We start from the raw sequence: 12500 nt of genomic DNA on the forward strand, positions 1-12500 counted from the left end.
CATATACATATATATAAATTATATATATATATTGTATATATACACATATATATATGCATATATAATACATATACATATATTACATATATGTATATATATATATGTAATACACATACACACAATATATATATATATATATATATATATATATATATATATATATACACATATATATGTTTATATATGTTTATATATATGTATACATATACCCATACATACACATTTATATATATAAATAAATAAATAAATATATATATATATATATATATATATATATATATGTACGCATATATACACATAGATATATAATATATACATATATATATATATATATATAATACATACATATATGTATACATGAATGCATATATATACATACATAAACATACTGTATATATATATATATATATATATATATATATATATATATATATATATATATATATATATATATATACATATACTGTATATATATACACATATATATACACAAATTAAAATATGCGTGAATAAATATAAATGTCTATACTCAAGCTCCACTCCAGAGAGTAATCGACTTCCATCAATTTGAGGAACGAATATAAAATTAACATAAACGTTGCGAGGGCAGTAGCAATCCCCTGCAAATTCTTCTCCCAAACAAAGAGTAATCAACCAATGAGGACATAAAATCACCCTCATTAAGGGGAAGGATTGGCTGAAAAGCTACGCTCCATTTAAGGAGGGATCTAATTATTCCAAGGGAATGAAATATATCACAATTGCTTCCAGTCAGTTCATGGCAATACGGTAATGTGTACTTAGTGCAAAGGATTCGTTAAATTTTGTTATGTGCGTGCTGCTCTATCACAGTTTTACGTCTGTTGTATTTCCAATACGATAAATTGTGATATTTTATATATGCATTATTATTAAATCCACCAACGAAGTTGGAAGGAGGTTGCGTTTTACTCGCTGTCTGTGTGTATGTGCGTTTGTTTCTTTGTGAACAGCTTCCAGACCACAATTATATCGTAGAGTAATGAAACTTGCAGGGAGTAACTCCTACGCAAAAAGTTGGAAATTATTACAGTTTAGAAGGTCAAAGGTCAAAGTCAAAGGTCAAGCAAAATGTATAATTCACGTATACAGCCACAAGTTTCTACATCGTTGTCACAGACACTTCAAACTTGGTTCATATTTGAGTGTATGAAAATACACGCCAATTACTATATGTTAAGGTCAAAGGCCAAGGTCGAGGAAAAGGTCGGGTAATAAGCTGCCGAGGTGGAGGTATGTGCTCTAATGAGTGCCCCTCTAGTTGTTGTTGTTGTTGTTGGTGGTGGTGGTGTTGTTACTAGCTAAACTACAACCCTAGTTGGTAGAGCAGGATGATAAGAGTCCAAGGGCTCCAACAGTGAAAAATAGTCCAGTGCTGAAAGGAATCAAGGAAATAAATAAACTATATGAGAATTAATGAACAACTAAAATAAAATATAAAAACAGTAACATTAAATCAGACATTTCATATATAAACTATTCAACATGGAAACATTTGTTGCAAAATTGAACTTTTGAAGTACCAACGGCTCAACTACCCGATTAGGAAGATCATTCCACAACTTCGTCACAGAGCGAATAAAACTTACAGAATGCTGTTTAGTATAGAGCATAATGAAATCATATTTAAAAAAAAAAATAACTTATTTACAAATGTGTGTGAAATATCACTTTGTTATTGTTGGATTTCCATTACATTTTGTAATATTTTATGGAAAATGAAGGAAAATGGTTTGTAAAAACTAATTTGTAATTGTTTTCTGTGAATATCTATTTGTATAGAATACAACTGCAATATATTGATATATGTATTTAACCGTTTGTCCTTTCATAATTATTATTGTTATTAGATAACTCATAATTCAATATAAAAATCATACAATACAATGGAGAGAGAGAAAGAGAGAGAGAGAGAGAGAGAGAGAGAGAGAGAGAGAGAGAGAGAGAGAGAGAGAGAGAGAGAGAGAGAGAGAGAGAGGGAAATTTTTTCACACAACTTTCTAAAATACAAGATATATTCAAATTAATATAGAGTTGGTTTCTGGGATTTTCTTTTAAAATTTGGATATTGATAAAGTTATAATCATTTCTATGTTAATTATATGATAAATTCTGGACAAAGTTAACGAAAACATTTGACGTTTTTTACTTGAAGTAGATATGGAAAAAATTATATATCTTTTAAAATACCTCAGTCGAGTTAAGGAGTTGACACCAATAATCTTTGCTTGCGATTTCTAAACAGTTGTAATATCCCTCTATCTATCTATCTGTCGATCGAGATTATATAAATATATATATAAATATATATATACATATATGCATACATACATACATACATACATGTATACATATATACATACATACATACATACATACATGTATATATATATATATATATATATATATATATATATATATATATATATATATATATATATATATATATATATATATATATATATATACATATTGTTAGGTTGTTTGACTGTGAAACAACCTAGTTTAAATTTTTATTGTAACTGCCCTTTTCTTTGCTAAGGTGGGTGTTTTTGTTTACTTGTGTCACAATGTGAGTGGCAAGAATCAGTCAGGTTTGGGAAGCCAGAGGGACCGTTTCTCGGGATGCAGTCGAGAAAGAGCAGCAGACCCAGCTTTGGAGTATTTCCTAGTTGGTGGTGACTTGTCCTCAACCTAGTCCTCGAGGTCGAGATGGTTTGGAAGAGTTATTCTTCGGTGGCAGCAAAGTGGCTGTCGTATCGACACTGTCGTGGGAGTTCCCGCAGTGTTCGATGGACGTCCTCGAGGATCAAGGATTGTTTATGAATGTTTGTATGTTGGAGGAACCAGTGTAATAATGAGAAGATTCCCTTATTATTTTTGCATTGCTGCTGCTTACTGTTTTGTTTTTTGTTGATGAATATTGCTTATTTTATTTAACATTTTTTTTGAACGTTTAAGTTTTCTGTTTTTGATATTGTAATGTTATCTGAATTTATGCTGTGATCATTTATGTGTCTGTGCTTCCCATTACCTGTACTCATTGTAATTATTGTATATAATTTATTTTTGTATAATACTTTTGTAAAATAAACTAGGTTAAGGAACTTGAGTATTTTCTGTTTTACCCACCCCTTTGGTTGTTGCAGTCCATCGGTTCATTCCAGTCCCAATTCGTTTAGTATTTTTTAAAGAACCTGTTGAACCATTAAGGCGGTTCATAACAATATATACATATATATTATATATTATATATATATATATATATATATATATATATATATATATATATATATATATATATATATATAATTTACTTATATATATACACGCATTTATAGAATAAAATTACTATTGTCTTAAAATAGTGACGGGATAGAGTACATGGAAATGGATATTTGATGATAAACCTATCAATGGTTTGCTTATAGCATATTAATGCCATTTCAAAATATAACTAATTCATTTCCTTCCTAGAAATTGTAATTACTAAGAAAAATATTCAGACATAATCCTTTAGAAAACCACGAAAAAGAGAGACTGCAACGCAATAAAAAATTCACTGGCTTTTTAAATTGAGATGTGGATACAAAAGAAAAAATATGATATACGAAAATAATCTGGAAAAAAAATCATATTCCCATATTCATGAAAAGGACAAAACTCAAAAAAACCATCTCTTTAAAAAAAAAGTGTTTCCGCATATACCACAAGAAATGGAGGGGAGTAAAATTCTAATGATTGAAAGTTGCCCCAATTAAATTCTACAAACGAGATATTTATTCGTAATATTCCAAGGCATCATTTATTGTAACAGTGGCCAATATAATGGCTAGAGGAATACCATTTGTATAATATAGTAATATATATAGGGATGTGTGCTGGGAGTTCTTGTACGGAAATTCTTTAAACGGAAAATATTCAAATTTCATTTTTTAATACATGGTAGGCTGCTGGCGTCATATACATTGCTCAGTCTTTCTTGGTTGCTCTTTCGTTGAGAGAGAGAGAGAGAGAGAGAGAGAGAGAGAGAGAGAGAGAGAGAGAGAGAGAGAGAGAGAGAGAGAGAGAGAGAGAGCGAGAGAGAGAGAGAGAGAGAGAGAGAGCGAGAGAGAGAGAGAGCTCATTTTTTATGATGATGTTGGTAGACATAACATTCTTCAATTACCTTTTATTATATATATATATATATATATATATATATATATATATATATATATATATATATATATACATATATATATATATATATATATATATATATATATACATAAATATATACACACATACATACAGAGATACATACACGCACACACACATATATTTACATTTTATATATATATATATATATATATATATATATATATATATATATATATATATATATATATATATATGTGTGTGTGTTACCCATTGGTAATTCTTAAGATTTTTTAATACACTCGTTTAGTATGCTATAAGTAGTGATTCTGTTTCAAACAGCTACGTTCTTATATTGATAACATATAAATATATTTTCAGGAAATTCAAATATAAAACTCAAAGCTATCTTACCTTTAATTCATATAATTAAGTTATTATAATGTACATATTATATTCAAATTAGCTTCTGAAAGTTCAGGCAATTAAAGCCATTATTCCAATGATGATAAGTTGGAATTACTCCGCTAACTACCCGATTTCTTTTGCTGTTAGCATAGGTTTTTAATATCAAATGCAAATTAAAACACTAAAATCAATTGCATTACCTTCTAACGATTACTAAAAATCTTTCAAATACCCTTTAGGTTTCTTTTATCTAAAAACATTAAGTATCCGAGTGTCGCTGTAAATATTCCGTATGCTGAGTAAATAAAATATGACGTGTATTGACCGTAGACTTTTCGACCAAACCTTCTCTCGTAGGGGGACAGATTCCTTCCACTTTTCTTTATATCAACGATGGTTTTTAATATCAAGGGGAAATTAAAGCATTTAAAACTTGCTTCCATTCGATTTCTCCTAATACTGTAACTTATTTCATTTCCCTTCAGGTAGCTTTTAGCTGTTATTTAATTTATTATTGCTCTGAATAGCGTACTGAGTAAGCCGGGTAAATGAAATTTAAAGAGTATTCACCGTAGACTTTTGTACCCAATCTTTTTTTTTTTTTTTATACGGTGGTTTTTCCTTCCGCTTCTCTTTATATCAACATAAGTGTAAATTACAACGTTAAAACTAGATTACATTCACTTTTCCCCTAATGCTACAACTCCTTTCTTTTCCTTTAAGGTCACTTTTAGCTGATCCCATTCAACGTTTTATCACTAAATACAGTGTTACGTGATCTGAGTAAATGAAATACGAAGACTGTTTACAGTACTTTTGAGGCCACCACTCCTTGCTCTCGTAATGCAAATTTTACTTTCAACTTTTCTTAATATCAACAGAGTTTTATAATAAGTAGTGCAAAATACATACACTTTTTCAAAATGCTACATTTTCTCCTATTCCATTTTAGGTCGCTTTTAGCCGATGCCATTTACCTTATTATCGCTCTAAATACCGTACATTCTACGGGCCAACCAAGGGAAAGGCCCGTGCCAACAACAAGTGTTGGCTTTAATACCCCAACTACCGTACTGCGTAAGCCAAGTAAACTAAATACGGAAAGTATTAGCCGTAGACTTTCACATATAATGCGCCTCTTACGGGAATTTTTCTTCCGTGTCATTATTATTATTATTATTATTATTATCATTATTATTATTATTATTATTATTATTATTATTATTAGCCAAGCTACAATCCTATGGAAAAGCCATATGCTATAAGTCTGAGGGCTTTGATGACGTCTCAGAAAAGTCAATTACAAACAAGCTCTTATACCACCACCACTCTCTCTCTCTCTCTCTCTCTCTCTCTCTCTCTCTCTCTCTCTCTCTCTCTCTCTCTCTCTCTCTCTCTCTCTCTCTCTCTCTCTCTCTCGTCATGTAATTAACATTCCCCTCGTAATTTGATTGTTAGTATGAATGTTGATTCATATTCTATTGTGCTCAGGACATATTTGTATGTAAGTTTTCGTGTGTTTGGGAGTAATTTTTTTGGCAGTGGTGCAGCTCTTTTTCCCTAAAAATTTCTTTTTTCACTTTTACCAAATAACGATTCGTTGCTTTGAAATTGTACTACAATGAATCCAATATGAAATATGTTTTACGCTTCAAAAAAAAGTCTTTCAGTTTACTATAACAGAAACTGAATGAATAGGAAAATTTTATCTCGTAATGGAAAAGAACAAACAATTCTAAAATCCTTTTAAAAATACGTTATAATAAAAGAAAATCACAAGCCATACAACAAGCAATAAGGCTCATCCACAAGAGATATTGTAAGTGAAATTATCATGAGCAGCCACTTTCTAAAATGATAATTGTGGCAAAAGGGCACAAGGTTGAATTTCCCGGTTTCTCCTCTCAAGCTACTTACTGTTCGTTTAAAGCGTTTGATCTTTACAGCTCTTTACCTTAGATAACAGTTTCCTGCGTCAGATAAGCCATTAATACAACCTCATTACTAATGTTATGTGACCCTTTTCAGCTTTCCCATTATCACCTAGCAGATATAACCCGCGTTGTTTCCTTTTTATGAGATGGCGAATAAAAAGAACTTTTTTTTTTTTTTAAATTCACTGAGGGAATCATTTTACGGGGAGTAATATTATCTTTATAACAATTTAGATTCCTTATAAAATATAGTAAATAGCTTTAAGGATAGCATAGAAAAGATTCTTTTTATCCTGGACTGAAACCATTTATACGAATGTTTCAATAGCTATACCGATCTAAAATATAGAATAACATAATTATATACAGTATATATAGGTTAGCCGGCAAGAAATTGTTTTAAATACTGATTTGAGCATTCTTTACAATGGGAAAATGAATCCTTATGTCAGTTACAGAAGAAAATTTAATATCAATGTCTTTAAAGAGTAGTTTTATTCCATACGATATAGAATGTAAAGGGTATGTTGTCTAGTCTTGTATATGTAAATTAAGGATAAAGAAGTTGTTAGAAATCAATGTACATGTTTTATTTTAGACAAGAGTACGTGACCCTTCAAAAATAACGGCTAAGACTACTCCCTATTCCCCCTGAACAAAGGGACGGATATATTTATATATATATATATATATATATATATATATATATATATATATATATATATATATATATATATATATATTCATATATTAAATAAATATAACATCTGTATATATAATACGTATATATATATATATATATATATATATATATACATATAAATATATATATATATATATATATATATATATACACATTTTATAATAAGAGTGTATATGTACAGTATATGCGTATATACATGTATGTATATATATATATATATATATATATATATATATATATATATATACGCATATATATACTATTTATATAAAATGTATGTATGTACAGTATATATGTGTATAATATATATATATATATATATATATATATATATATATATACCCATATACATATACACTATTAATATATAAGTGTGTGTATACAACCAGATATTTGATCTTTGTTATTAAGTGGAGATTTCTAGACGACGATCTTAAACCTTAATAAAAAAATAAGATAATGCGTTTCTCAATAATATCTCTCAAAATCACATGACAGAAATAATAGTTTTAATTTTGAATAAAATAGAAGCAAAAGCCTTCTGTATGGAATTTAAATACTAATTATATGACAAAAAAAAAGGGCTTGTTTCATAAAGAAACATAGGTCTGAATCAGTAAAAGCTAATGATTTTATTCACTTATGATTTAACAATACGGAAAGTTTCCATAATTTCATTTTAAAGAAATCAATACAAACGACAATTGAACCTTAATTTTGGAATACCTCCCAGCTAAGTATTTTACAATAATAAATTTCTTAAATTTGACCAATAACACTACATGCTAATGCTAGACTGCTTAATTTACTCTCTAATAACAATTTCCCCATATAACAAACTTCCTTCCATATTGCTCATTTTCAAATCAGTTAAGATGAAAGACCACAGGGTACGTTAAGGAAAAAAGGATCATTTCACCCTTAAGATGAGAGCTACTTGCCGACGAGTTTCCTAACTACACCTTCAAGGGATTCAAAATCAATCAAAACTTTATCAACTGCGTTATTTGAGAAGGCCTTTGTGGGCGGCCCTCAACGCGAACAGCATCCTTGAAGTAGAAGGGTGTGAGAGGCTGACACTGTATCATCATCAAAATCATCATTGTTATTGATATTGGTATCATTATTGTTAGGGATATTGGTATCGTTATTATTGATAATGTTATCGTTATTATGGTTATGGTTATTGTTATCATCATAATCATTATTATTATTATTATTATTATTATTATTATTATTATTATTATTATTATTATTATTATTATTATTATTATTATTATTATTATTATTATCGTTATTGTTATTATTATTACTTGCAAAGCTACAGCCTTAGTTAGAAAAACAGGATTTATAAGCCGAAAGGTTCCAACAGGGAAAATAACCTAGTGAGGAAAGGGATATATATATATATATATATATATATATATATATATATATATATATATATATATATATATATACACACACACGCATATATATATATGTGTGTGTGTATATATGTATATATATGATAAATTTTGCACATTTTTACGTGTTTTTCATATTCAAATAAGCCATATATATTTTTGATATATTAATGTCTGGATTCTCTTAACGACCTCGGGATCAGAGCCCCAGGCGAAATCACACAAAGACAAGAGCTTGGCTCCGGCCGGGAATCGAACCCTGGTCGGCAAGCTTATATAGACAGTGACTAACCCATTCGGCCACGAAGAAAGATAAAAGTCAATGACAATTCTACTGTACTTATACCTGTCGAATTCAGGTATTTTGTACTTAGAATTGAAATCAACCCATCTTCACCATCGTAGCTAATTGGTAGTTTGTTACTTGGCATTCAATTAATGATAAATTTTGCACATTTTTACGTGTTTTTCAAATTCAAATAAGCCATATATATTTTTGATATATTAATGTCTGGATTCTCTTAACGACCTCGGGATCAGAGCCCCAGGCGAAATCACACAAAGACAAGAGCTTGGCTCCGGCCGGGAATCGAACCCTGGTCGGCAAGCTTATATAGACAGTGACTAACCCATTCGGCCACGAAGAAAGATAAAAGTCAATGACAATTCTACTGTACTTATACCTGTCGAATTCAGGTATTTTGTACTTAGAATTGAAATCAACCCATCTTCACCATCGTAGCTAATTGGTAGTTTGTTACTTGGCATTCAATTAATGATAAATTTTGCACATTTTTACGTGTTTTTCATATTCAAATAAGCCATATATATTTTTGATATATTAATGTCTGGATTCTCTTAACGACCTCGGGATCAGAGCCCCAGGCGAAATCACACAAAGACAAGAGCTTGGCTCCGGCCGGGAATCGAACCCTGGTCGGCAAGCTTATATAGACAGTGACTAACCCATTCGGCCACGAAGAAAGATAAAAGTCAATGACAATTCTACTGTACTTATACCTGTCGAATTCAGGTATTTTGTACTTAGAATTGAAATCAACCCATCTTCACCATCGTAGCTAATTGGTAGTTTGTTACTTGGCATTCAATTAATGATAAATTTTGCACATTTTTACGTGTTTTTCATATTCAAATAAGCCATATATATTTTTGATATATTAATGTCTGGATTCTCTTAACGACCTCGGGATCAGAGCCCCAGGCGAAATCACACAAAGACAAGAGCTTGGCTCCGGCCGGGAATCGAACCCTGGTCGGCAAGCTTATATAGACAGTGACTAACCCATTCGGCCACGAAGAAAGATAAAAGTCAATGACAATTCTACTGTACTTATACCTGTCGAATTCAGGTATTTTGTACTTAGAATTGAAATCAACCCATCTTCACCATCGTAGCTAATTGGTAGTTTGTTACTTGGCATTCAATTAATGATAAATTTTGCACATTTTTACGTGTTTTTCATATTCAAATAAGCCATATATATTTTTGATATATTAATGTCTGGATTCTCTTAACGACCTCGGGATCAGAGCCCCAGGCGAAATCACACAAAGACAAGAGCTTGGCTCCGGCCGGGAATCGAACCCTGGTCGGCAAGCTTATATAGACAGTGACTAACCCATTCGGCCACGAAGAAAGATAAAAGTCAATGACAATTCTACTGTACTTATACCTGTCGAATTCAGGTATTTTGTACTTAGAATTGAAATCAACCCATCTTCACCATCGTAGCTAATTGGTAGTTTGTTACTTGGCATTCAATTAATGATAAATTTTGCACATTTTTACGTGTTTTTCATATTCAAATAAGCCATATATATTTTTGATATATTAATGTCTGGATTCTCTTAACGACCTCGGGATCAGAGCCCCAGGCGAAATCACACAAAGACAAGAGCTTGGCTCCGGCCGGGAATCGAACCCTGGTCGGCAAGCTTATATAGACAGTGACTAACCCATTCGGCCACGAAGAAAGATAAAAGTCAATGACAATTCTACTGTACTTATACCTGTCGAATTCAGGTATTTTGTACTTAGAATTGAAATCAACCCATCTTCACCATCGTAGCTAATTGGTAGTTTGTTACTTGGCATTCAATTAATGATAAATTTTGCACATTTTTACGTGTTTTTCATATTCAAATAAGCCATATATCTTTCTTCGTGGCCGAATGGGTTAGTCACTGTCTATATAAGCTTGCCGACCAGGGTTCGATTCCCGGCCGGAGCCAAGCTCTTGTCTTTGTGTGATTTCGCCTGGGGCTCTGATCCCGAGGTCGTTAAGAGAATCCAGACATTAATATATCAAAAATATATATGGCTTATTTGAATATGAAAAACACGTAAAAATGTGCAAAATTTATCATTAATTGAATGCCAAGTAACAAACTACCAATTAGCTACGATGGTGAAGATGGGTTGATTTCAATTCTAAGTACAAAATACCTGAATTCGACAGGTATAAGTACAGTAGAATTGTCATTGACTTTTATCTTTCTTCGTGGCCGAATGGGTTAGTCACTGTCTATATAAGCTTGCCGACCAGGGTTCGATTCCCGGCCGGAGCCAAGCTCTTGTCTTTGTGTGATTTCGCCTGGGGCTCTGATCCCGAGGTCGTTAAGAGAATCCAGACATTAATATATCAAAAATATATATGGCTTATTTGAATATGAAAAACACGTAAAAATGTGCAAAATTTATCATTAATTGAATGCCAAGTAACAAACTACCAATTAGCTACGATGGTGAAGATGGGTTGATTTCAATTCTAAGTACAAAATACCTGAATTCGACAGGTATAAGTACAGTAGAATTGTCATTGACTTTTATCTTTCTTCGTGGCCGAATGGGTTAGTCACTGTCTATATAAGCTTGCCGACCAGGGTTCGATTCCCGGCCGGAGCCAAGCTCTTGTCTTTGTGTGATTTCGCCTGGGTCTCTGATCCCGAGGTCGTTAAGAGAATCCAGACATTAATATATCAAAAATATATATGGCTTATTTGAATATGAAAAACACGTAAAAATGTGCAAAATTTATCATTAATTGAATGCCAAGTAACAAACTACCAATTAGCTACGATGGTGAAGATGGGTTGATTTCAATTCTAAGTACAAAATACCTGAATTCGACAGGTATAAGTACAGTAGAATTGTCATTGACTTTTATCTTTCTTCGTGGCCGAATGGGTTAGTCACTGTCTATATAAGCTTGCCGACCAGGGTTCGATTCCCGGCCGGAGCCAAGCTCTTGTCTTTGTGTGATTTCGCCTGGGGCTCTGATCCCGAGGTCGTTAAGAGAATCCAGACATTAATATATCAAAAATATATATGGCTTATTTGAATATGAAAAACACGTAAAAATGTGCAAAATTTATCATTAATTGAATGCCAAGTAACAAACTACCAATTAGCTACGATGGTGAAGATGGGTTGATTTCAATTCTAAGTACAAAATACCTGAATTCGACAGGTATAAGTACAGTAGAATTGTCATTGACTTTTATCTTTCTTCGTGGCCGAATGGGTTAGTCACTGTCTATATAAGCTTGCCGACCAGGGTTCGATTCCCGGCCGGAGCCAAGCTCTTGTCTTTGTGTGATTTCGCCTGGGGCTCTGATCCCGAGGTCGTTAAGAGAATCCAGACATTAATATATCAAAAATATATATGGCTTATTTGAATATGAAAAACACGTAAAAATGTGCAAAATTTATCATTAATTGAATGCCAAGTAACAAACTACCAATTAGCTACGATGGTGAAGATGGGTTGATTTCAATTCTAAGTACAAAATACCTGAATTCGACAGGTATAAGTACAGTAGAATTGTCATTGACTTTTATCTTTCTTC

General features: G+C 31.6%; 1 long non-coding RNA gene across 5 annotated transcripts in view; it reads right to left on the reverse strand.

The window, feature by feature from the left end:
• The window catches only part of LOC137641355 (uncharacterized), a 535183-nt gene that overhangs the window by 404770 nt on the left and 117913 nt on the right, over window positions 1–12500 (reverse strand). Inside the window, exon 3 of one of the 5 annotated variants that reach the window (XR_011044498.1) lies at window positions 1262–1414. The exons of the other annotated variants lie outside the window; for them this stretch is intronic. This is a non-coding gene — a long non-coding RNA (uncharacterized lncRNA). Of the gene's footprint in view, window positions 1–1261; window positions 1415–12500 lie in introns of those variants that run through there. 5 annotated transcript variants of the gene reach the window in all.

This window comes from Palaemon carinicauda, chromosome 5, assembly GCF_036898095.1.
Source record: "Palaemon carinicauda isolate YSFRI2023 chromosome 5, ASM3689809v2, whole genome shotgun sequence".
Lineage (NCBI taxonomy): Eukaryota > Metazoa > Arthropoda > Malacostraca > Decapoda > Palaemonidae > Palaemon > Palaemon carinicauda.